This window comes from Schistocerca serialis, chromosome 9, assembly GCF_023864345.2.
Source record: "Schistocerca serialis cubense isolate TAMUIC-IGC-003099 chromosome 9, iqSchSeri2.2, whole genome shotgun sequence".
Taxonomy (NCBI): Eukaryota; Metazoa; Arthropoda; class Insecta; order Orthoptera; family Acrididae; genus Schistocerca; species Schistocerca serialis.
In genome coordinates, this window is record NC_064646.1 from 420,703,250 (window position 1) to 420,730,380 (window position 27,131).

General features: G+C 40.9%; 2 long non-coding RNA genes across 2 annotated transcripts in view; one reads left to right on the forward strand and one right to left on the reverse strand.

Moving 5' to 3' along the window:
- The window catches only part of LOC126419283 (uncharacterized), a 97,066-nt gene that overhangs the window by 59,736 nt on the left and 10,199 nt on the right, over positions 1-27,131 (reverse strand). The window lies entirely within an intron of this gene.
- On the forward strand, positions 12,588-25,626 carry LOC126419282 (uncharacterized). Its single transcript, XR_007575953.1, has 7 exons — positions 12,588-12,681; positions 12,793-12,990; positions 13,100-13,298; positions 13,409-13,606; positions 13,717-13,913; positions 14,032-14,216; positions 25,253-25,626. It is a non-coding gene; the product is annotated as an uncharacterized LOC126419282 (long non-coding RNA).

The following is a 27,131-nucleotide window of genomic DNA, read 5'->3' on the forward strand; positions in this document are numbered from 1 at the left end:
GACAGCGTAACACGTGATGAACAGGCTGTCCCACTAGGATCGGTAGAAAGAATGCAACTTGTGTTATTCTGGGATATTTTCATAAGCAGAGGGAGACTTGGCTGTTATTTACATAGACATGTGACATCAGTATAACACTGTCAGCCTTTTAGCTGCACCAACAAGGGTGAGCCGCACCTATGAGAGCTATGCGTCAGCCATGGTGGGTAGGAAAGCAATTGCTTCGACAGGGATTTCTCATGTGTCAAGTATAAAAGGGCTGCCACCATCTCATGCTTGTGGGACCTAAACAGACACCTGCACATGGCCCGGCAGCTGATAGCCACATCGTTGCTTTGTGGGGCTGCCAGTACACCCTGACTCCTGGCAGTGTGTGTGGTGGCGTTGCGTGCAGTCCAGTGGAGAGCACATGGTTCGTGTTTGAAAGATTTTTACCAGTATAATTACATGTCATAAGTGTTTGATGATGACATTCCTCGCACAATCGGAATAAAAAAAGTAAATCAATCAATGTGATTACTCCAGAATGAGATTTTCACTCTGCAGTGGAGTGTGCGCTGATATGAAATTTCCTGGTAGATTAAAACTGTGTGCCGGACCGAGACTCGAACTCGGGAGTTCGAGTCTCGGTCCGGAACACAGTTTTAATCTGCCAGAAAGTTTCAATGTGATTACTTCTTGCACGGCCTGCATCTTTCCTAACAGCAGAGAACAACAAACGAGAGAAATCCAACCGCACAAACTGAATTGTTTATAAATAAACAATATACCCTTGAATTTCCTGTTATGAGGTCCTTCCTCTCCATCGCAGAGCCACCAATTTTCAGGTAGGGAAAGGGTGGGGAGGGGGGGGGGGCTGGAGGGATGGGGATGTTTACCAGAGAGGTAGGACTAATTGATCAGTTTAACTAAGTAGTCAATGATATTGAGAAGAATGAGAGGGGATTATTGGTTCAAAAATGGCTCTGAGCACTATGGGACTCAAGAGGGGATTATTCAAATAACTCAGAGCTGCAAGTGTACCTACATCAGTGAGGGGAGGGGGTGGGTTGGAGGTTTCCTGAAGGCTCAGAGGGGAGGAGAAGGAGAGGGAGAGGTGGGGAACAATCTGTTAAGGAACTGTCAATCAAAAGGAAGGATCATGTTAGCAAAACAATAGGTTAATGACCTGTCACCACAACAGGTTGACCCTGAGTGCCTACTAGCCCCTGATGTAGGCAACCCACACTAACAAAATGCACAGACACGGCCCTTGGCCTACAACTTTTGAGTTGGGGTGACAACCAGTAAAACAATGGCATTTTTCATTGCAGTGAAAATTTCCCATGACATTTCAATAAACTGTGTTCTGCTCCGAGTGCAAGAATATTTTGTGAACACCCACACTGATAGGGAGAAATGATCATTGTAATAAAATAAGGACGTCAGAGCTTGCACAGAAAGATTGAAATGTTTGTTTTTACCATGTGCTGTTAGTGAGTGGAACGGTAGAGAAATAGTGTGAAGGAGGTTCGATGAACCATCTGTCAAGCACCTCAGTGTGAATTGGAGAGCAGTTATATAGATATATATGTCGGATATCATTTGAGGTGAATGGAGGGTTAAGGTTCTAGCAAACAATGATAGTTTACTTCTTCTTTTCTGCTTAGTGAAGAAAGTGTTCCGACTCTAAATATCGTTCAGTCGACCAAACTTCAGTCTATAGTCTTCCTTCCTTGAAGCAACAATGGAAGGATCGTTGATATTGCGCATCCCTGAAAGCGCTCTCCAAATAATCAATCTCCCTTATTTATTTCCACGCATCGGAAAAAGAGATACTGACTGGGATTCATTTCACATGTGGCGAAGTATCAGATGCTAAGGGGAACTGTTCCTACAAAAACTGTTGAATAAAGAAATAAAGACACTTAACCTAAGTCCCACTGACTGCTGTGGCTTGAATTGTTACCTTGAGTAAAATAAATATTTGTCTCCAAGATCAAATCTTTTCCCAAACTGGTTCCTCTGAGGCTACTGACAAAAATTTATTTAAAATAACGTTTGTCTGGGGGAGATGAACAAGTCACATAAGACTCATCCCTGGGGAAATGAGATCTACATAAATGTTAATTATTTTGCCATAGGTATCTTAGGATGTAGGTAGGTGCTTGAATATACAAATATACAGTATGCTGAACTGTTTATAGATTTTTCTCATGCACAGTATTGATGTGTCTCACATATAGGCCAACATCTACAGCTTTTACAATTAAATTTTACTTTCATTTTCAAATCTTCTGTTAATTACTAAATGCCCTTAATATATGTAAACGTTTATAAATCAGAAGGGATGATGGTTAAGGTACAGCTGGAAGGGTGGTTTGAGTTTTGTACTTGACAAAACAGTTAGAGGTGTGGAAGTCCTTCCCAGTGTATGAACAGGCGCCGACAAGAGAGGTGGCAGCCTCTTTGCTGCAGGAGCTCCTCATAACACAGACGGCAGACAGCAGAAGCAGATAGCAGGGCCGTACAGAACAAGGCTGGCCACACAGCCTGCTCACACACACAGTGACACAGAAATACTTGTCGCACCCACTGCAACACACTCTGACTGTCTTATGCTTACTGCAGTATACAGTCTAATATTTAAACTTCTCATGTTTCAGGTTCCTCTGGTGGACCTGTATCGTCCTGGATCGGTAAGACCCATTTTAGCTTTTTACTTTTACTTTACATTATCCATGGATATTTCTAAGTACTTTGCCTGGTCACAGGTAAAGTACATTTCTTTTGATTACATTCCTTTCATCATCAAAATTAAACGAGTATGTGGACTTACTCTGGGGCCCCAAGTCCCTGACTGTACCAGATGTCAAAGAAATGATGATATGTCCCAGGATGATGTAGGCTTCAGGACTCCAGAATGTGGTTAGGCCACTACTGGGAAGGGATATCTTCTTCACATACATTTGCAGCAATCCTTGTGTATGTGCTGTATCATACGAATTTGTCTAGTGCAGAGGGTTGTAATGAAGCTGTGTAGAGTGTAGAGGTGACTTTGTGTCCTTGATGGTGAAAGAGGAAGTGACAGCAGATATCACAGCTAACTTATTCTTCTCCAGTATCAAACCAGAGGGCAATAAACATGAGGTCACAATATGACCAACGAACCACAACTGACACTTTTGTACCCAGTAATTCAACATGTCTCTGCAGAATGCCTGGGCATTGAAACCAGGGTGCAGACATATAGTTTGGTGACCAGAGAGGATGTCTGAACATCAGTCTGATGGAAACCTATGGAAACATCTTGTATCATTAGGAATTATACGGAAAAGTCATAGACTGAACGCCTACACATCCTGTTCATAGCTACAGCCGCAGAGGCTGGTTCCAAAGGCGTGTCAAAATTCTCTGAATCTTCATGTATGTAACGTCTATATAGGCAACATTTATAAAATTATTAACAACTTTTTGCCTTTTTGGCCCCGGTTTATTTTCCAGAGAAACACAAATACGTCATACAGTTTTATTTGGAATGAGAAGCTCTTACGTGGAAATGAGCTATACAGATCTCTACCTGCCCTGTGGTCCTCCAGCCCACTGCTGGATGGAGTGTCATTGTATCTTTAAAAACAATGCTTCGTCTAACAGAGAGAAGGTTCTGTGAAGTCGAACTGCTACCACAACTGGAGTAGATCAGCTGGAGTTTTCTCCAAGACATAGACATCTCGCTCGATGCTCTCCCAGGTGTACTTAATAGGACCAGTGTCATATGATATGAAAACTTACACAAGTGGCCTCATGTGTGTGGAGTGTTCCTCAAAGCATTCACACTTAACTGACAAAAGTAATGAATTGGACTCCTGAAACTACAAGTCAACACTGGGCGCTAAAGGTGGTGAAACAGATTTACGCAGTTATAATCAAACAGTACGTTAAGGTACTGATGGCCGGGAGAAGATGATAGCAGTGCATCAAACACCTCATTTCATCCTGCGTGCTGAACATGTGGCTTGAACGAATTTGATCACTGCCATTGGTGTGCACCAACTTATATCGTGACACGTTACTCCTGATGTGTATTTTCCAAGCTTATAGGGCAAATATTCTTCCAATCTCCAACACTTCGACCACTGTCGGCAATTCAGAGTACACTACACACCTCTCGATAAGATAGTTGGGACTGAATGAGCTGGTGCTGTGGTCAGACGCTGGACTTGCATTTGACAATACAGAAGTTCCAGCTCCATCCCTCACAAACCTGTCTTGGGGTTTCCGTGATGTCCCTAAATAGCTTACGGTAAATTTCTAGATGATTCCCTCAGAAAGAAAGCAACCAGTTTCCTTACCTGTCCATCCCCATCCTTTCCCAATCCAGCCTTGTGCCCAACCTGCAGCACTCTTAGCATCAAGGGGACATAGAACCATAACATTTTTCTTGTGCCCACAGCAATTTCAGTGCTTGTTTTGTGCAGCGAGTGTAGGTACACATGTGGAGCGATGAATTGTCTGTCACAGGTATATGGCAATATGGCTGTTGGCAGGATGCTGTCGTCCACCATTAAAATGGGTAATAGTCGCTGCATTATTATCCATCAATCCACAGCCACAAGCCACGACAGTTGACAATAACAAATTACAGTATAAATACAGTGTTCACATGTCGACGAAAGGCTGTAGAGGTAGTGATTTTCCTTGAATCGGTGCTGTGTCCTCACAACATTGGCTAAATGGTGACATATGTACTGATATCACAGATCCTATGCCATGTATGCTCTTCTGTTCAGTGTATCCCAACCATGGGTGCCAAGTCGAGTGGTATGATTTATTTTGCTGTGTCCAGAGAGTAAGTTTGAATGGAGTGTCATTCTGTGGACCCGACATGACAGACAGCCCATATATGTGACTGCTGTGAGTGCCACTGTGGCCGAGCTAGTATCAAGCATGTATGGTGGTATAATGAGTCAGCTGCAACTAGAGGAACCAGCAATGTCTTCCAGCACGATCACCAATTTTTAAGAGGCGAACAAGCCTACAGAGAAGAACCAGTGGCCAAAATGTCATGGTGGCCAATGTGTCCATACTGTGGGGCGGACCTGAAGATGTTGGAGTTACTGGGCAGCTACATGGAGACGAATGTGCAGGTTCTGGGCAGAATTGTTCCTGAGGGCCTCAAGAATTTGATGCACTACACTTCTGTCACCTGAATGTCACAACAGTCTGTGAGGGGCATGGCCACTGTGTGGACATAACAACTTGGTGGAGTGGTTGGTGCCTGTTCACAGCCAGATGGACAGTGATCCCAGTTGAGGCAGAGAACCTGGCTTCAGCATATCAAGAGGAGCACTAACTGAGAACTTTTGCAGCTGACAGTTGCATGCTGGTGACTTTATGGTTGGTACAGTGTATCATGTGGTATACTAGCTGTACATTTGGTACATCTGATAGCAAAAGCATTCCACTTGCAAGTTTTTGGTTGTTGTGTGACAAGGTGTGGTTGGTTATTGATTGCACATAGATGTGTGGGTGTGTGTGCAGTGAATGAGAGCACTTCAGTTTGTTAAATACATGATGTGAGTGTGATTAATTGTATTGATCCTAAAATGTTAGCTTAAATTATGCTGTGAACATAACTCTCTTGTTGAGACTATTCTGCTTGAAATTCATCTTGTTACCTGTTCTATGTCAAAAATCAATTCGTTGCATTATTAGATAAATTGTTTCTGAAAAAAAAAAAAAAAAAAAAAAACACTAGCAGCTGCAAATGAACTTTTACAGAGCATAATGTGTAGTTCGTTGTGGTATTATATGGTGACAGTGGTGGTAGTAAACAAATACGCAGTTTTGTGTTATGATCCTAGTTAGGTCCTAGAGTGTTTTTATATTCTGTCTTTTGCTACTGAAGTTGTCTCACATATTATTACTCGTTATGTGCCAAGCATTGTAAATTTTTGTCATTGTTAGCTGTGTACGATTGTCCTAAGGTAAGGTTATTTGATGGAAGATACTTTTTATTGGTTGTTTGGAGCCCAGTGTTGGGATCTTTATAGGCTACAGAAATATCTTACTTAAGGAAACTGTATTTCTAATCTGTTGATGTTAAACAAAATAAATTGAGTCCCTCATGTACACAGCTCTCAGTCCAAACGCCACTTCATCTAAATCCTAGGCCACACATGTGACTCACTTTTTTCTTCAATAGCATGTGTCAACACAAGTAATCTGGAAGGCAAGCGTTAAAAATTCCAACCACTGTTAAGGAATGGTTCCTCAAGATATAACGCTAGCAAACAGTCCTGGAACTAGAGTGGAAGAACCTTAGGGAAACTCAGAACAAGCTAGGCCAAAGACATTCTTCAAAATTGGGCAGAGCACTAAGAGCTTTTGTTAGCTGTGCTAATCTAACGAGCATGACTCTCTTTTTTATTACCAGGGTGTCCATAGTAGTGGAAGTTGTAGAAACGTTGGTCAATGTGCAGTCTGGTCATATACTGAAGCATGTTTCTCGTCCTTGCAGCAAGTCTGATGAACGGGTAGCGAAGAACGAAGATTGGTCTGGGCCACCTGCTGCACCACCACCACCACCACCAGCAGCAGCAGCAGCAGCAGCAGCAGCAGCAGAGGAGGGTGCTGCAAGAGAGATGTCCATGGACAGCCTGAGCCTTGTCGCTGGTAAGTGGGGCAACTTCTTGTATGCAATTTAGTAGGCGCCGCTACTTCCTGCGCACCTGTACCACACCCTGGAAATGTCACAAACGTTCATGTGAGGCAAGCACTGTATGTACTGTTTGGGCCCAATCCTGTGACCTAGCCTTTGCTTCAATCCGCAGAATTTTGCCAGGGAATGCAAAAATTATGGAACCCGTTTTGAGGAACTTCAGAAGTTTCATCCAAAGTCTATGATCGTATATAGCTATAGGTCTCAGAACTCTAGTTGGCTTCATGGAGCTGTGAAGGTTCGATAGATTCTTACACTTTTCTGTGCCGAATAAGTTCAAATGTGGATGAAACATGTCATTTGACTGTAGCAAACGCTTCTGATGAGATTTCCTCGATACCTCTTTCTGAGTAAAGAAATTGTTTGGCAGATGATAAAATTGTCGCAGGTTCTTTTTTTGCACTCCGGTTTTGACCCAAGCACATAGTGAATTAAATCAGAAACGAGCTTTGGTTAATGCGGTAGCAAAAGTATAGTCAACCGCCCCACATTAAGTAGCATATGATTTTTGTGTCAACCTTAATGAAGTTCTGCCACTTCAATCATTAGCAAAACGGTATTCACCATTTTCACAAAACTACTGTTTTAAGTTCACTTTTTTTTTTCTCCAGGGAGTAATGATTGATCCATGACTAACCTACAGAAATTCAACAATGCTGAGAGACCTTTGAACTGACTTTGAGCTTTTTAAATGCACTTTTGAAGTTTCTCCTTAGGGCATTTCGCTTCTACATTGACAACATTGAACACCCATTTCGAAACTGGTTCTTAAGACAAAAATTCATTTCCTGCGAGATGTCTACCTTTTTTTCATTCTTTATTTATTTCTTCCCTTATTGTATTTTGATCCCCCCCCCCCTCCAGAAGGGGGGCAGGCTGGCAGCAGCATAATACGCCACTCTGCAGCCTACAGATAAATTTAAAAAACATAATAAGAAGATATAACAGTATAAAGAGGTGATAAAATGGTGACTGTTTAAAACTTGTACATGGCAAAAAAGTTGTGAAGAAAAATAAAAAAACAAAGAGGTCAGTGATGCTGATTAAAAACGCTTAGGAAACAGACAGGCACAATTAAAAAACATGGTGACAGTCTGGTTTCTGTTCGCAACACTTTAAAAAGGGGACGTACAACACTGAACACTCACGGAAAATACTGCAATATAGAGTACAATGGCATATGGGTATGGAGTGGCGGGGGTGGGGGGGTGGGGCAAATAAGGGGGAGGGGGAAGCCAGTAGAGGAAGGGGGCACAGAAAAATGGGGGGGGGGGGGGGGGGTGCAGGGCGGGTGCGACAAAGGAGTTGGGAAGACAGTGATGTCTACCATTCCATCAAACTGTAGAATCTTAATGCAGTACTCTTCCACTGTGATATCAACAGTTAGGTCGACAGATAGCTGATAAAGCACATATTTAACAAAATCACTTCCAAACTGACTACAAATTATATTGCCTGAAAATAAATAAATTAATTAATGAAGCACCCAGAAGACTTGGCTGGATGTCAAGTGTGACTTTGTATACCTGTACACCATCGATGGTAAGTAAACGATTAGAGTGGCAGTTCTCTGTGACTGGTAGAATGGCCCACCAGAGTGCTCTAGTGTTAGAAATCTTACAGACACAGCTACATACAGGCATTGTATTAAATCCCATGGCGACATGTGAAAATTTGTGTTGGACCAGAACTCGAATCCGGATGCTCCACTTCTCTATAGCAGTTCCTTTAATCACTTAAGGCACCTGAGCACAGCTCCTGCCCTGCCCAAATTCCTACATGCCACACACTACAGATGTAGTGTCCTCTGTCCATTATCTCCCATCACATGAGTCGCACAAGGATTCAGACAAGTAAGTGCATCCCCACAGAAGATATTATTTTGAGGTGTCTGTTCTTTTGGACATGTTAGAAAGAACAGACACCATACATACATACATGCATTACTGTTGTTCATATTTAGTGTTGTTACTAGGCCTGGTAAAATTATAAGAGGCAAAACAGTGTCAACATTAAGTGATGACTGTGAAGGGCACAGAGACTCTGTGAACTGATGTGAAACGGAGTTATAGCGCCTGACAGAGATTCAAAGAGTCCTCATGGCAGGTGTAAGTTTTTGAAACATTCAGATGTGACAGTGGCCCGATGGTGGACTGCAAGGGAATATGAATGTGAGTAAAATGTGTGTGAAATCTTATGGGACTTAACTGCTAAGGTCACCAGTCCCTAAGCTTACACACTACTTAACCTAAATTATCCTAAGGAGAAACACACACACCCATGCCCGAGGGAGGACTCCACCAGGACCAGCTGCACAGTCCATGACTGCAGCACCTTTGACCGCTCGGCTAATCCTGCATGGCAGGGAATATGAGGGCAGGCATACTCATCGTCATGGTTCCAATGAAACACTTATGATTACACCACAAGGGAGATTCTCCTTATTGTGCATGAAACATATTGTAACCCTTAGATATCCTTGTCTGCTATCTGAGAACAATTAATGGACTCCCTCTACATTCTGTGTCATCCTGCAACATTGGTCAGAGACAACCAGCAGCCAGACTAGGGGATTACTACGCCAGGTGTGGGCTGGCATCAACACCACAACACAAAAGGCTGCATTTAGAGTATTGCTGTGTGATTCTTCCAGTGGAGGGAAAAATCGGGTATCACTTCCGGTCGTGGCTGGTATTGACCAAGGTAACTCTGACAGCACAATAGTACGTCACTTACATCCTGCATCTTCATGTGGTGCCTTCTATGAGACAGTACCATGGCGCCATTTTTCAAGAGGACAACGATCATCCACATGCAACATGCGTCCCTATCAGCGCTCTGTGTTATGTTTAGCTATTAGCTCTGTACCCAATAGAATATATGAGACATCAGCTCGTATGCCATCTCCATCCCAGTGAAACGATCCAGGATATCAAGGACCAGTTAGATCAGCTGTGGACCAGCTAGCTTGTGTCAGGACTGGATCAACAGTTTTATGACACAATTCTGTACTGAACCAATACATGCACCCAGACCAGTAATCTGGCAACCCCTTAAAATTAACCCACAAGAGGTGCACTCCTTTGTCTAGAATTGAAATATTTACGATGAAGTTTTAGGATGCTCTTGCTTGCACTGTTTCATGGTTTATTCACGTCGCAGGCAGCTGGGGTACACTGATTCCATCCCGGAGGGGGGACGGGGGTTATGGGGTGGTGGCAGGAAAGTAATCCAGCCATCCCATAAAATTAACGATGCCAGTTCTGTACTAAACACTGCTGACCCTGTGCATGATGCAGAACAAAGCCAGTCTCAAAAGAAGAAGAAGTAATTAATGAATAAAAGTGAAAAATTCATATTCATGAAAAGTCAGTTTTCAAAATGCAAAGATGTAAGGAGAGAAATGTCTTCTGAAATGTTACTGTCACTGTCAATTGATGCTGCAAGAAGCCAATTGCATTTACACATACAAATACTTTCATTTCCAAATAAGTTCTTGTTAGTTCCCTTTCTATAAATATTCGTCACAGAGGAACTAACACCACTGATAAAATTTACTGTTTCAGATATACTTCCTCCAATGGCCTGAAACAATATTTTTGTTCCTTTTTGCAGATAGGATAAATAGTCATCCTAATTGGCCTAACATGGTTGAGAGGTTAGCGAAATAAGAGATTACCAGGAGCAGTCAAGAGTACGATGAGATCCACAACATGTCATCTGTAATCGAAATAAAATGAACCATTAAGACACAAACGGATAACATCTTCCTCTATCAGAGGACATCGCTGTAGTGGAGTCCGAGTTGCAATGTTTGACTAAAATAGAGAAATGCCCAGAAAAGGCGGAGGAGACAAAATGAAATTTCACGAGTTGAGAGGATACATGATGCTATTTCAGTGATTAACACACTGAGTCAAAATTACTTCATTTATCAGCAAGATGCTGAAATCCCTCCTGCCTGGATGCATGATCTAAATTGGTTAGAAAGGGTTTCTCCTGAGGCATCCCAACCCACAATGATTGTAATCGTACTTGATATTCTGGATACAGGAATGACGACGTCGTTGATGTTCGAACTGGTCTAAATCATGCACCATCAGAGATAGATCTAGGGATCTTGCAGGCCATAGGGGTATCTCAGTTACGCAGACAGGATATATGTCCATGTGTGGATAGGCATTGTGCTGTTAAAAAAATGCAACATGATACTGTCACATGAGAGATAACGCATGATGGTGCAGCATGTCCATGTCAAACCAGTGTACTATCACAGTTCAGTTAATCTCTACCAGCCATGACCCGAAATGATATCTGATAGCTCCTCTCAATATGAGACCAGGTGCAAACAAATTGTGTCTATCCAAACCAGTAGATGAATGGGACCACTCCCCATGCCGCCACCACACTCGTTGACCATAGTCGTCAGGGTAACGTAGAACAATGATTTATTGCTGAGTGTGTGTGTGTGTGTGTGTGTGTGTGTGTGTGTGTGTGTGTTCAATTTTAAACCAATGTGACATCTTGACACTGCATTATTTGACCATCCAACCCAATGGACGCCCATTGTGAGGCTACTTTCAGTCCAGTCAGGAGCTGGTAATGCTGTCTCTCATGTGTACGCAGCATATCAATGTCATTTACAGTGAGCACTCAACATTTGAAGCTGTTCACGTTCCTTATATATCCTACCAGTTCTGGTACAACACCAAACATGAACACCACTAACACAGTTTGGTGACCATTCTGTCTTAGAGAATTGCTACACTAATTTTTTAGAAATATGTGGATCCCGAATGAGATTTTCACTCTGAAGAGGAGTGTGCGCTAATATGAAACTTCAAGACTTCGAGTCTTGGTCCGGCATGCAGTTTTAATCTGTCAGGAAGTTTTAAATGCATGGATTGTGTGAACATAGACGCAGTTACATTGTTATCTGACCGTGGTTTCTGGGAGTTTCACTCTTTTTTTACAAGGCAGTGGATATACGACAACTCCACATGTATACTAGGTGAACTATACTGCAAGGTGCTTATGAAGCATTGGCACTTCTAAAATTCAAGCAATAACAATTTAAACCACATGTTTACATAAGTAGGAGAGTGGGCTCACTATATTGCAATACAGAGTGTGAGATGACGTTAACCACATCGTGTTTGCCTACCAGCGACGGAAATACGGAACATGCATACTACTTCATCAGATTCTGTATGTGGGATACAGGAGACCTTCCACCATCCCGCCGCTTCTGCCTGATACCAATGTAATTGCCTTGAACCTATTATTGAGCATCCTCATTGCAGACAATATGGAAATAAGACAGTTATTCCTAAAAAAAATAAACCCACTGTGATGACCTATGCAGTCAGCAACTCTGAAATTAATGTGTGTTTGTTTGTTTGTGTGTGTGTGTGTGTGTGTGTGTGTGTGTGTGTGTGTGTGTGTGTGAGATAGTGTAGTCGAGGGATGAAAATTTTCTGAACTTATGCTGCAAAGATAGAACTGCTTGAATGGTGTGTTGGATGGCTGAATGACTGTCTTAACCAGCATTAAATAAAAGAAAATTTACAGCAATGGATAAAATGCTTACAATCCACTCTCCAAAACACTACAAAATTGCTCCACCACTGCTCAGCATGTAACACAAGAACTAAGCTATTTGCTGTAGATACTCACGCGACATTTGTGTTTTGATCATAATAACATTTTACCTGATGTTTTCTACACTGTAAACTTACAGCTCTCTTGGTGTAAACAGTTGAGATTAAATTTACTGCACAACTAACTAATCAGTTTTGTAAATTTTATTGTGTTCTTACACCAGTTTATATTTCTTACCTTTGTAAACAAGGGTGCATTTTCATGAAAGTTAATCTTTTTCTTTACAGTGCACTCAGGCATGTCAGATATACAGGAATTTGTTTTGCCCCATGTGGAGCCAGCATTCTGCTCGCTAGAGGTTGAGCATGAGAAGTAGACTGGTTAGTATACAATCAACACTGCTGTGATATTGCGTTCATAAACTTGTTTATATTGTTTTAGCTCTGTCAATTTGGGTACATTTTGATAAACTTTATCCCTTTTGTTCACAGTCTTCTCAAGCATGGTAGCCAGGAGTGTGCCAATTTTGGCCCCAAGGAACACCTGTTCTGCACACTCCACAATACGGCCCTCAGGGCCAACACTACTCAGACCTGTAGGCTGGGAAGAAGCTGGATTTAGTCCAGAGCAGAAAGAATTCCGCTCACCACATGAAACGCCATTCAGACTAGAGCACAATAAGTAGGATGGTGAGTATATGATCCAGTCTGCTTGATATTTTGTACACACACTTGTTTATATTTTTTACCCCTACTGATATGGGTACATCTTGACAACATGTAACCTTTTTGCTCACAGTCTACGCATTCCTGCTGGACAGAAGAGTGACTATACTGGCCCAGAGCAGCAAGTGTTGTGCTGTCTAAACAAAATACCCTTCAGGACCAAGCACTGGTCAGGGCTGTTGGCCGTAAAGGATCTGATTATAGCGTGGAGCAGCAAGAATTCTGCTCGCCATGCAAAACGGCCTTTGAACTCGACCAAAGGAGCTAAAATGGTGAGTACACAATCCAGTGTCCTGTGATAATGTCTTCTTACACTGGTTTACATTTTTCACATTGATCAACTGGGGTTTATTTTAATGAAACATAGTTCTTTTGTTCACAGTTACTCAGGCCTGCTTGCTGGCAGTGTGGTGATTTTGGCCCAAAGCAGAAACTGTTCTGAACACTTGACAAAACGGCATTCAGAGCCAACCACTACTCAGATCTATTGTCCGTGAAGAAGCTGATTTCAGCCCACAGCAGGAAGCATTCCGGTCACCAGGCAAGATGGTGTTCAGACTCGACAACAGGAAGTAGAATGGTGAGTACATGATCCAGTCTGCTTGATATTTTGTTCACACACTTGTTTATATTTTTTTCCTCTAACGATTTGGGTACATTTTGATAAAAAGTAACCGTTTTTGTTCACAGCCTACTCAAAGCTGCTGGCTGGAGGGCGACTATATTGGTCCAGGGCAGCAGGTATTCTGCTCGCTAACAAAACAGCCTTCACAGCCAAGTACTACTCAGGCCTGGTGACTAGAAAGGAGCTGAATTTGGCGCAGAGTAGCAACCATTCTGCTAACTAGATAAAACAGTCTTCAAACTCGAGCGCAAGAGATGGGACTGTGAGTACATGTTTCAGTCCGTTGTGATACTGTGTTCTTATATTCTTTTGCAATTTTACCATGATCTATAAATATACACTTTGATGAAATGTAACCAGTTTCTTCACTGTCTAATCAGGTCTACTTGGCGGTGAGGAGCATTTTGGTCCAGAACAGCAACTACCCTTCTAGCTAGACAAATTGGCCTTCGGTGTCTAGTACTACTCAGAAATGTTGGCCAGGAAGGAGCTAATTTTACCTTGGAGAAATCAGCATTCCGCACACCATGCAGAACAGCCTTCAGCCTCGAGAACAAGGAGAATGGTGAGTATATGTTCCAATCTACTACTTTTTTGTGATCTTACACTTGGTTATTTATTTACCTTCATCGACAACAGTGCAGTTTGATGAAACTTAATGCTTTCATTCACAGTGTACTTACACGTGTTGGGTGGGAAAGACTTTTTGTTGACTCCAGAGCACACACAGATTAGTGTCAAACGTCTTCCCAACTATGTTGGACTATTCTTATTTCCTCCCATATCACCATTCTACATTTCTAACACTAACATGCGATCACACATCTTAGTAAGCACCTGCAGACCATTCCGTTTTTTGTTTCTCATTGCTTAACTTTTCAGTTCGGGCTAAAACTACAGAGTTGCTCATTCACAAATTTGGTCCGTTTTTCACCACAGTTAGCGATGTTACAGATAGAAATATTTCATTACAACCTTGTCTCTCTCAGATTGTCACTTTGTGAAAGCCACACTAATAGACACAAACCATTATTTACCGGTAACTTCCGACTGTTGTTTGTGTTAGCTACCTGTGTTCTACTGATCAACAACATTCATTGAAATTTCAACTTAAACTGTAACATAGTTGACCTTCTCTCGGTTATTTTGTGAACATAGTTTATCAATTTGATGTTAATACAAATAAATACATTGGACTGCACTGAGAGAAAGAACCAAGGCAATACACAGCACGATAACGTAATTCGGAACAACTTGCATGTGACGGTAATCGACGATCTAACAGGAGTGCAGGATTTCATTTTGTCGTAGAACTACGTTGAGTGACTGCATGCCTTAAGTCCAGCCACACAATCCCTACCTATGATGCAGTTCTTTTTATGCTGCACTCCGGTCTGCACACATCACTGAATCTTGGATGACTACAATAACACTTGGAAAAGGGTCAGTGCACCAACAGAGAAAGAACAAACTATCTGGTAAAATCAACTATTTTGTCGAGGCCCCTTACTTGCCAATGAAGTTGACGGTAAGAATGCAAAACATTTGTGCAAAATTGACAACAGTACTTACCTGAGTTCAGGGAGTTTGGGAGACAAACTAATGTGGATACAAAACAATCCCGTTGTGTCATATTTATTTACTCATAGATAACCTTAAAATCTCTTTGATGTTGTGCCATGTAGCTCTTAGGAAAGTTTTGGACTTTGCCTTCAATAAAATCACACGATTTCTTCAGAACAAAAATCACACCAACAACCTAGACTCAACCACACAGCGATCTTCAACATCTTGTTACAACAATGAGCCAGTATACCAATGAAGCCCTCAACCCACTGACCGACAGTTGGTTGAGTCACGATGTATGACCTCCCATATGCTTTGTTCACTTAAACTACCTCCATCTAAGTCTGTAGATATTGCCACCAGGAAAAATAAATACTGAAACGGCAACTAAAAAGATTGCCTATGTGATTGTATCTATTTAGTCTTATTTAATATGAAATGAACAAATAGAAAGCATATGATGTAACCATGGCGGATTACAGTCCCAAGTAGGTCCGACATCAGCCAGGCCCCAAGACTTTTCTTCCATTCAATGGCCTGTCTGTCTTACCTAGAACTTTTGAGGCTGCTGTGACATCAGGCAAGCCACTTTATCAATTATTTGTCTATCAAAACTGCAGTGTCCTATATTGGTTTCTCCAGTGGATACTCTTTAGCAGCACTCTCTGAAAAATTTTCACTTCATTTTTATTGCCTTAAAATGCTTTTTTCGGAAGTAGTATTTTTTTTCTTTGGTCGTCCATTCCTTGGACTCGTCCGTTCGCTGATTTCCAAGGGATATCTGCCCTCAAAAATTCAATCTTACGAATTGTTTGTGCCTTAGCGAAACCTTATGTCAGCTCTCCAAAACTTTCTGCAACTATGTTCTCCTGCCTGCCCTAATGACATGGTGCCCTTGTCCCCCCTTCCCCCGCCCTCTCGTCCCTATGCAACAATGGTAGCTTCCTCCCTTCAGGTGGTCCTACAAATTCTAATTTCAGTGCTTAGTTGCAACTGATATATCTTGAGATCTAACACTCAAATCACAAAGCATGTTTTCACAAGGCCCTCTCTAATCAAATTGTATGTACATCATCCTGTGATTGCATATACTAATCACTCTCCTTCATTATTTTAATTTATCTACAGATTAGCTATGAGTGTGCTGAGCATGCAAGAATCTACCTCTGCCATGTCTCAACCTTCTCATATTGTTTTTGAAACATTCATGAGCACTGAATATCGGTACATGATAAACTTCACTTTCTTTATTTCTACGTCATGCAGGTATATTTCATTTTCTCACATTTTCTCCTGCCCCCAACTGGTCACAGTATTCAATTCTGGCCTTTTCATGTCCTTTGTAAGTCTTACCAGTTTTTAGAACTCCCCCCCCCCCCCCCCCCCCCCCAACTTTTAACACTATATATTTTAAAGAAAACATGCACTGATAGTTACATCATTTTATTTGTCATGAGGATACATATATAAAATTTTTAAGTTAATTCTAATACAACAAATTTCAGTAAGAGTATCTCTTTATGCTATGTATGTAGTGTTATCACAGTTACTTTGTCATACCACTTAACACTTCACATCTAACTTCACCACACAGTTTCACATGCTAGTGCTGGTGTGTTAACCTATAAGATATGAGGTAAGTGATTATGATCCTCCACCTTGAGATCTAACCCTAGGCATGGGACAAAAGAGAGTATTGCTGTCCACCATGTCTCCCATGACACCTTCTTCCTCATCAATGCCATGGTCCACTCCAATCCCTACTCCAGAGCCATCTTTCTCTAATGTGAGATAGGTTCATAAATCTCAGAATAAAAGCCTCACAATAACACCTGAAGGCCACCATTTTCCACACCATGTAACAAAGTTTGTAATCTAACTACACACAGATTAATTTGTTACACTACTTTTTCCAAATATTTTCAGAATAATTTTAGTCATGACTTCAGTGATGGAAGCTTACCATTATTACTCATTATGATTTACTCTGTCCAAGGAATACCACTCATGACTCCATAGACTTTTCCCTGTCCATTATTGTACTTTTTTGGTTTTCATACACTGAAAATCATACTTTCTTGATTGCATTTGCTACATTTACTAAATCATTGTACCTTTTTATATTTATACTTCTAAGTCCACCTATTCTGGTGCTCCACACTGCTCAGTCTCTTATTTCCTTAGCCAAATACATAAAATATGCAGATCACACACCTGTTTGTGACACGAATCACTAATCTTCTTAACATCAGATTCTTGCCCTTGTGTATATTACACATTCCGCACTGTTACTTTAGTTCCAAGTTACATTTCTATTAGATTTATTCCTCTTGTAACCTATTTAACTTAAAACATAAAAACACTGTTCATACTTGTATATCACAGAGCGTTACTTCCAATATCATGGTTTACCCAGAATTTTGTCTTGTTTTCACTTCATGTCCCCCTTGTTATTTTCTCTGTATTTCAAAACCCTATTCACACTGTTCTACTTTCGGGATTTTACGTTTATCATGATATCTTCATGACATCCTGTATCCAACCATTGACTTACTTCACATATTCTCTTGCATTTCAATAACTTCCTCACTTCTCAGTTGTCTATATGTACATACTGAAGACTACCAACAATAGATTAAACAAAAGGGGAAGAGAATAGAACAAGGAAAGAATGCATTGTTCTACCCGGCTCAAGTACGCACAGTCGCCTCGCTGTGAAGTTTCCCATAGAGCAGGAACCCTCGTACCCTTTTTAATGTGCCTCATCTACCATCCCTTCATCAACTTTCCATGCATCTGTTTCTGGTCCTCCTTCCAGAGGATAACTCTTACATCCTTTTTCTGCTTCCCTTTGAACTCTAAAACGATATAAACTTATATTTCATATTTCTTTTTCGTTAGAACCTTTGGTCCTACTTGGAAGTTCAAAATTGCCCAGAAATGGCTCCTTTTGCTACAAAAATTGTGTTACTACTGCCTTTTCCTAACTAAACTCTGCGTAGACAGGCACCATGAAGTTCTAGCGGTACCGACTGGGCGCCATGTCATCCTCATCCCACAGGCGTCAATGGGGATGTGGAGGGGCATGTGGTCAGAACATCACACCACTGACCGTTGGTCAGTTTACATGACTGGAACTGCCACCTCCATCGAGTAGCTCCTCAGTTTACCTCACAGGGGCTGAGTACAGCCCACTTACCAACAGCGCTCGGTAGACCGAATGGTCACCCATTCAAGTCATAGCCCTGTCTGACAGCGTTTAACTTCGCTGATCTGATGACTGCCTTTTACTGCATGCTGAGATTTTGTTAGAAAACGAATATTTGCATACTTGGAAATACACATGGTTTATTAGGTACCGGTTCAACACAAAGCACATACAACAACAACAACATACAGAGAAACCACACACATGTGCGTATTACCAACCACTGAACATGAAATACTGACTTTAGTTATTTAGTTATTAAAGAACACCAAAGATGTGAAACACATTAACGATCTTCCTTATTTAATAACTTGGAAAGTCTAATCTTATTACATAAATACTGATATCTAATGTAAAACAGTGGCTTTTTTAGTATATCAGCATGTTGTTCTACAGTGTCTACTTTTGCAACTGTGATTTCATAAGCGTTGACTAGTTCACAGACAAAGAAATGCCTTATATGAATATCCTTCATTCTTCAGTGAAACTCAGGTTTCTGGGGAAGCCAGATAGCAGTTTTGTTGTCAGCCTGCAGAACTGGTGTTGCCTCCAATTGGTCCATTTCTGTCAGAAGCTTCTTGATCCAGACAATTTCCCAAGCAGCGTCACTGGCAGCCACAACCTCAGCTTCAGTTGTGGCTATGGCAACAGAAGATTGCCTTTTGACTAATCCAGGAAATAGGTGCCCCAAAGTACAGACAAAGGACACCATATGTTGAGAGCCCAGAGCCAAGATCACCACCAATGTGGTCAGCATCACTAGAACACTCTAAAACCTGCTTCTTAGAATTGTTTTTATATAAAAGTCCATAATTTGTTGTGCCTCTCAAGTATCGTAAGATTCTTTTAACTTTCACTACATCACAATCTGTTGATTTCATGATACAACACTGACAGCATATGCAGTGTCAGGGCGTCTCCCACACATCAGAAACATCAGTGCTCCAACAGCTTGGCTGTATGGAAAATCAGAGTTGCGAGGACTTTCTTCTGTATCATTGCCATTTATAATGGGTGTAGTTACAGCCTTGCAGTTCTTCATGTTGAAACGCTCTGGTATTTTCCTGTGTAATGAGTCTGACTTACACATACAGTTCCACGTTCTTGTTGGTCAATTTCCAGACCTAAGAAAAATGATGCAGGCACTGAAGTAATTTTAAACTCTTCTCTTAAATCACTGACAATGTCTTCAAGTTCCTGTTCACTGTGAGCTGCGATCAGACCATCATCAACATAAAGCACAAGGAATATTTTCTTACAGCCTTACTGTCTCACGAAAAGACAAGGATCAGCTTCACTCCTCAGAAAGCCCAATTTAGTGAGATGATTACTGAACTTCTCATTCCAGCAATGTGGAGCCTGTTTCAGTCCGTATAGACTTTTCTTCAAGTGACATGCTCTCCCAGACCCATCGTCACATCCTTGAGGTTGTTGCATATAAATTGTTTCTTTTAAATCACCATAAAGAAAAGCCGTTGAAGCATCAATTTGTAAAAGTTTCATGCTCTCACTTGCAGCAACACTTAGTAGTGCTAAAATGGTAGACACTCTAGCTACAGAACTGAAAGTCTGGCCATAGTCAGCTCCTTTCTGCTGCGAATAACCCTTAATCACCAATCTTGCCTTGAATTTATTGACTGGGCCTTCAGCATTTGTTTTGACTTTATACACCCGTCTATTAGGAATGGACCTCTTTGGATATGGTAGGTCAACCACAACCCACATTCTATTTTCTTGAAGAGCTTTTATTTCAGAATCCATAGCTTCCTTCTAGAAATCGTGTTGAACAAACTTCATGGCATCGCTGTCTGTTTCTGGTTCTTGGAAAGATAGTGAGAGGTTCATTACATAATCATTAAATTTTTGTGGACGTCTGAGGGTTAACCAATCACGCAGACATGGTAAAGCTTCTCCACTTGTGACTTCCTGATCTTCCTCCTAAGCGTCTTCATCTACATCCAAGGAACTGCCATCCTCTTCACTCTCACTATCAATACCATTGGTCTTCAGTCTGAGGTGCTGGATCCTGATGATTGAAAACACTCACTGGAAGAGTTGAACTTTTCTCACTCTTCAGTGGCCTCTCCTCGAAGATGACATCTCGTGACCTAATGAGTTTGCACACCTCTCCACAATAAATTCTGTAACCCTCATTGTGATCATATCCAATGAGGACACCTTTCAGTGGTTTTCGGTCCATCTTCCTTCTCTGTTGTTTTGGAACATGAGCATAGCAAGTGGAGCCTATCACCTGCGGATGTTTCAGTCTTGGCTTCTTTCCATACCACAATTCATATGGAGATGTTCCTGGAATACTGGAAGGCCCTGTTCAGATAGAATGTAGGTTGTGGTGTTCACCATCTCTGCCCAAAGTTCCTGTGGAGTGTTTGCATGTGCATGCATTATGGCTCTGGCAGTTTCCACAACTGTGCAGTTCTCTCCTTCACTGCACCCATTTTGTTCTGGAGTGTAAGGCATTGTGAGGCGTTGAATTACACCCTCTTTGTGAAGAATCTCTTTTGCTTGTTTGTTGTCAAATTCTTTCCCATTATCACTCAGAAGTTCCTTGATGGTATGTCCAGCAGCTTTTGCTTCAGCTATGAACTGCCTTAACTTTTCTGCAACTCCAGACTTTTCTTGTATGAAATGTGTTGCTCTAAACTTTGTATAATCATCTTTGAAAAGAATAAAATACCAGTGCCCTGACACAGAAGGTACGTGAAACGGAACACATACATCAGCCTGAATAAGCTCACCTAGTTCTGCTGTCCTCTTTCTGTTGCCAAATGGTAAACGATGAGCCTTGCCATAAATACAGCCTTCACAAAGTTCACTGTCCATTTCCACCTCAATATTTAATTCGCTACAAAGTACAGACTTCACATCACGCTTGTATGGTTTCCAAATCTTTCGTGATAAAGCTGCAACGTATTGTCTCTGCTAGTGGTGTTAACTTCGCTGAGGGAGCTAGGTTTCACATTTCTTACAGCAAGTTTAAAAAGGCCTACAAAGCAATCACTGTCACCTACCAATCTAGTGACATTATCAATCTTAAGATGACAAAATTCTGCGCTTGATGTGAATTTACTTTCTGGATGTTTATCCTGTGCTGCAAGAACAGAGAATAAATTCTTGTGAATCTGGGGTACATACCATACATCTGTCAAGGTAATTCTGTTCCATTTTCCTCCAACTGCTGCTTCAGAGTCTACTGAGCCTTTTCCAATTGCTTCAATTATGTCCCCATTAGCTGTAGTAACTGAGTGTTTTGTTAGAAAAGGCTGAAATGTTTTGAAACAATTCCTGTCATTTGTAATATGACTTGTTGCACCATTGTCTGTATACCAGTCCTCATTTCTACATTCAGAGTTCATCACAGAAGATGTCACAGAAAGAAGTAGTATATTTGTATCTGTTGTAGCTGGTTTTGGAGGTTTGCCATCTGCTGCCCACTTTCTGCACACTTTAATTGTATGGTTCGGTTTCTTGCAGTAATTACATATTAATTTCTTATACTTCTTTTTCTCCATTGGATTTACTTGCTGAATGACAGCCTTGATGAGTCTGTAGTGAGGACTTCTTGTTTACTAAAATCACCCTCCATTGTACTCAGAGCTTTTTCATGTGCACACAATTGATTTGTTAAATTATCAATTGTTCTGTCATCTCTAGATGTTAGCGTCCAACTAGATTTAAACGAAAAATAGTCTTCTGGTAGTGTACCTAATATTTTACAAATCAAAAACAAATCAGGCATTTCTGAATTATTTACGATATCTTTAGTAATTTCCTGTTTCAATTAACTCCACAAATTTTTCAGTTTGGAAATGTGTGTCACAATATCATCTTCAGGAGCCTTTTTGTAACTAAAGAACTGCAAACAAAGGTTGTACATTTTGTCCTCAGAAACACCTTCAAATATTTTGTGTAATTCTGTCCACACTTCACATGCTGTATTTAGACGCATTATGTTCTGCAAAGTTTTTTCCGACATATTTGTAGTCAAAACAAGTAGAGCATTGCTGTCTGCTTTGTTAAAAGTTTCTAAAGCACTTTTGTAGATCGCTCTTTGTTCAACCGTAGCACTTTCTGAAATAATACTAGGTTTCACTAAACTGCCTTCCACAAGATCAAGTGCACCAGGAATTCCTTGTAGACAAATACTTATTTTGTATTTCCAAGTGCTCCAATTTGTTTTGCCTTCCACAACTCCGATGTTGATAATTCTCATTGAATCCATCATTGGTTGCGTGGAATTAACAACTTCAAAGACGTCTTCTTGGAGATAACCTTACAAACCTTTCACACAGAGCTACGTTATTATTTTCGTACAAGTGTCCTTTTAACATGCACCTGGGCCCATAACCTGCTGAGATTTTGTTAGAAAATGAATATTTTCCTATTTGGAAATACACATGGAGGTACCGGTTGAACACAAAGCACATACAACAACAACAACAATATACAGAAAAACCACACACAGGTGTGTATTACCAACCACTGAACATAAAATACTGACTTTAATTATTTAGTTGTTAAAGAGCACCAAAGATGTAAAATACATTAACACTGCACGTACATTATTATACAACACCACTCGAAATTTACATCACAACAATTCATATTAAAAAATCAATACCTGTGATCATGTTGACACTGAGTTTCTGAATTCTCTAATGTGTGTAATTCTGTGACCACAACTTTGAACTGCAAGAGTAGTTTGACTTCATGTTGGATCGTTTTTGGACACCATCCCTGTAGCATCATAAATTTTAACGTTACAGATCAGCAGTAGTACTTTGTCCATTTTGCTGGGTGAAGTCACTGAAATCTGTGAACAGCTGTCAACCAATACCTCACTTTCTAAGCCACCTACTGCTACTCTTACAATTGGATTGACATCAGCTGAAATGGGCACCAACTCTCCTCCACAAAACAACTCTTTTATTTGGCTTTTTTTACCAAACTCAGTCACAGGCATCGAATTTCTATCTTTGCTCTTCCTATTCACCATTGAGCCTGGGAGTCGAAAATCACACTGCATGAGCACTGTCCAACCTAGATGGCAGTTCATATTTGGAATCTCCGTCAAATACGAATTTATAAATCATACGAATTTATAAATCATATTACTTCCGTCCGGAGGCACTCTTGCGTTTTGTAATGAACATGCTTGTTTGAATTCTCTCACTTGCAGTTCAGAAGTGCTTGCTTCCTTGCAGTCTTTTATATACTGTTCTGCAGCCTGAAGTTCCCAGACTTGCCACATCAATGAATTTTTACTTCTTATTGTTCCAGTTCCAGTCAATTGCTTTTTGTCAAACTGTCACACCATCCCTATAGTACCAGCAGTGTTTAATTCGTCACTTGTGTCATAATAATAACTGGTGTGTAAGTCCGGTGGCTCTTCACACACACACACACACTCGGTGGTGCAGGAATGTCTCCCCCACTCATCAGTGTCTCCATTCCTACCAAGTTCACTAGAACTTCCTATCAACTGCCCAACCAAGCTATTCAGCAATCTTGTTCCCTCACTGAGTGCACCTCCTTGCCACCAAGGTAATCTGTGGCAGCTGCTATCCACACTCTATTTATGTTCTTCACTATTACTTAAAACTGGTCATCACAATGATTGATGTTCTGTTGCCTGTCGTGCACATCATCATAAGGGGCACCAGTCTTCCACCTTCCCGCATTTGCTGTGGTATATTTTGCACTATACTGTAAGGGCCATGAGAATATTAGACTCTTTCGAGAAAACGTTCATAATTCTCATAATTGTCATGGAGTGGTGCTACAAGATCTCACCAAACACAGTATGGTAACAAAAGTTTTATACCCTCAGCAACAACTGTACAGCCACCCCCACATCAGTGCTTACAGAATGACTTCATTGTGCCCTGACCAGGTTGATACTAGTCTTCGGTCCAGAAATCTATGAGCAGTTCTTGCTGAATTGCTGTAGACCAATATTCTTTCAAAAATTGGAGCTTGATAACTTGTAAATGATTCACCTGTCTAAAGACATCATCTTTGAACTGCTCTGCTGTAAAAGAAGCAGACAGTGAATGAGTTGTAGAAAAGGTAGTAAGAGCAACTTGACTTTCTGCAAGTTGTATCCCAGGCTGTATCCTCAAAGTCTTATGTGGATGGCCTTAGCAGCAGCTGGTTCCATGGCTAAATAAAGATGAGGACAGCAACCAGGCAACAGTCGGTTACCACTTCACAGGGGGCTAGTAGCACTTGTCCAGAAACACATGGAAGTATGACTTCTTGACATGGCTGGAAGTACGAGAAGGTTGTACTGAAAGATGTTAGGCGATTAGCCAGTTTCATCCATAACTAGTTTCACACTCTTGGGTATTATGGTGCAACTTAATGGTATAAACAGTAACAAACATTATGAGCACATTGAAACAAACAAAAATTAACAAAATATAGGCACTAGTAACTTCACTAGGCAAAAATTACATCATATCATTACCTTTGTCAAAGTATCATTAACCACTAAGCCACATGGCAAGACTAAAATGTGAGTAAGTCCCTCATATAACTATGAAACGTAGAAACTGTAGCTTATATGTTTGAAATCTGTGGTAACAGCTAAAGAGGCGAAACTTCTAAAACGTAATAATTGTTTCCAGTTTAAAATTTGTTTCAGACTTGGAAACTGACTCCTTTTTATGAACTTTCCCTTGTGATATGCACCTCCATCTTCTCATTATGTGTAAGATCTATGTGTTTTGGCATACAACTTGAAATTTGAGATTTCTCTCGTGTGGCATAGGCACCAGCACTTAAATCAGCATCATTGTTGTCCACAGGTGTGCTCGGTTGTCTTGGACAGGCCTAATGTCCCCTGTGACAGGTCAGCCAGCAGTGAGAAAGTCATTAGTATTGGGGTGGACACCCACCTTCCAGGCAACGGGGACAGCTCATCACCGCCGAGGATTTTTTTCCTATTGTGGTGGGCATCCGCCTACTATAAGTGCAGCCAACACACTAGCAGCACCAGGTGCCAACGTCATGGACACTGACAAGACACCACCTGTTGGATGGAGACGCTGTGGCTCTGCTGCTACCACAACAGAAGCGTTACGTCATTGTGAGGCTAAAATCAGTACAGTCAGTAATGTTTGCCTGGCATTTAAAACTGATTTTTGTTTACAATAAACAAATTATTTGAGCAACATGAGAATACTCATTGAGTGTAACTATTGTTTTTTAATAGTTCTCATAAAAAACCTTCACTGGGATCAGTGTAGGGCATCTGTTTTACCTTTGTACTAGAGCGTTATTTACACAGTGGTACATGCATTGGCCTATTCTCTTTCATTCAGCATCTTGTTTCATCAGAAATCTGTCAGCATTGTTGAACGCATTCACTGCCAACTACTAAGCCTATCTGTAGCAATGTATGTTATGTGTCACCAACCTTGCAATTTCTTCATGGCAGAACTCTCAATAGAGATCAGGTTTCCAGAGCTTCATATTTCCGAAGCTATCTTCAGAGAATAACAGTCCCAGATCGAGAGATTATGCCTGAGAAAACAAACTTATAATAGAGAAGAATTTATCTGTGGTTGTCACAGACACAGCTACAAACTAATAATCCTGACTTTTTTCCCATGGAAATCTTAACACTTAAACATCTCTCATGACATACTCTGCCTGAGAAATGGCCACACCAATTTAGTTACTGCAATATGTTCATTCATTTCATGACAGATATTTCTCATGAAAAGTCATAATAAGAAGGAAATAATTTCATGCTTGGCAGAGCTAGTGCACCAGCATACATCATTGGTTCAGGAAATGACGTGTTGCAGTCACCTGAATGGACATCTATCCCTATCAGCCGACTTCCATGATTGGTGGCTGGAGTCTGGTGTGACAAAGTAAACTCTAGAGCACAGTGTTTTGAGCTGGACCACAGCCAACAGCTCTTTTGCACAACATTTTTGGATCTTTTTCTGTTACTAAAAGTCAGAAAGTGAAATACATCATTTTTACTCTTCCATTGCAGCAAATTGATACTTTCAGCTTACAGGGGAATGTAAATACATGTCAGGTATTGCACATCACATAGTAGATATCCACTGCTGTACCAGAACACTATTTCTGGGAAGTTGAATCTTCCCCAATGTGGCAAGAGGTAGTAATAGGTAATGCATCCAGGAACATTGTTGAACATGATTGTTTTTGTGGTGCAGGTGTTAATGGTGGGCAAACACATAATGTTACTTGATCGAACTGACCTCCACGCCCACCTGTCAATGTTATTGCGACACTGTACTTGTTTCCCTCGTTTGCCTTTCTGGAGGTGCATTTGGCACTGGCTTCGGTTTCATTCATATATATTATTTCTCAAGTCAACATCCCTCTTCTTCAAGACATTCTTATTGTACAGAGATGAATGAGGCATCATTAGAAAATCTTGAGCTATCATAGGCAAAAGGGCATCATGGATGCCCAGCATCATACCTGTATTTTGTGAAGCTAACCTCTTACTCAGGAACAAGAGACTCGGTTTTCATATTTTCTTATTACAAATAACTTCTTATTAACTGGATAATTTGTAAACAGCAGTGTCACAGATAATAACGGTGACCACTGCAGTAGTCCATTATCTCTGCCCATCGTACAGTTGACTTTTCTAAATGAATATACGTTTCAAAACGACAAAGATATTAGTCATAATCA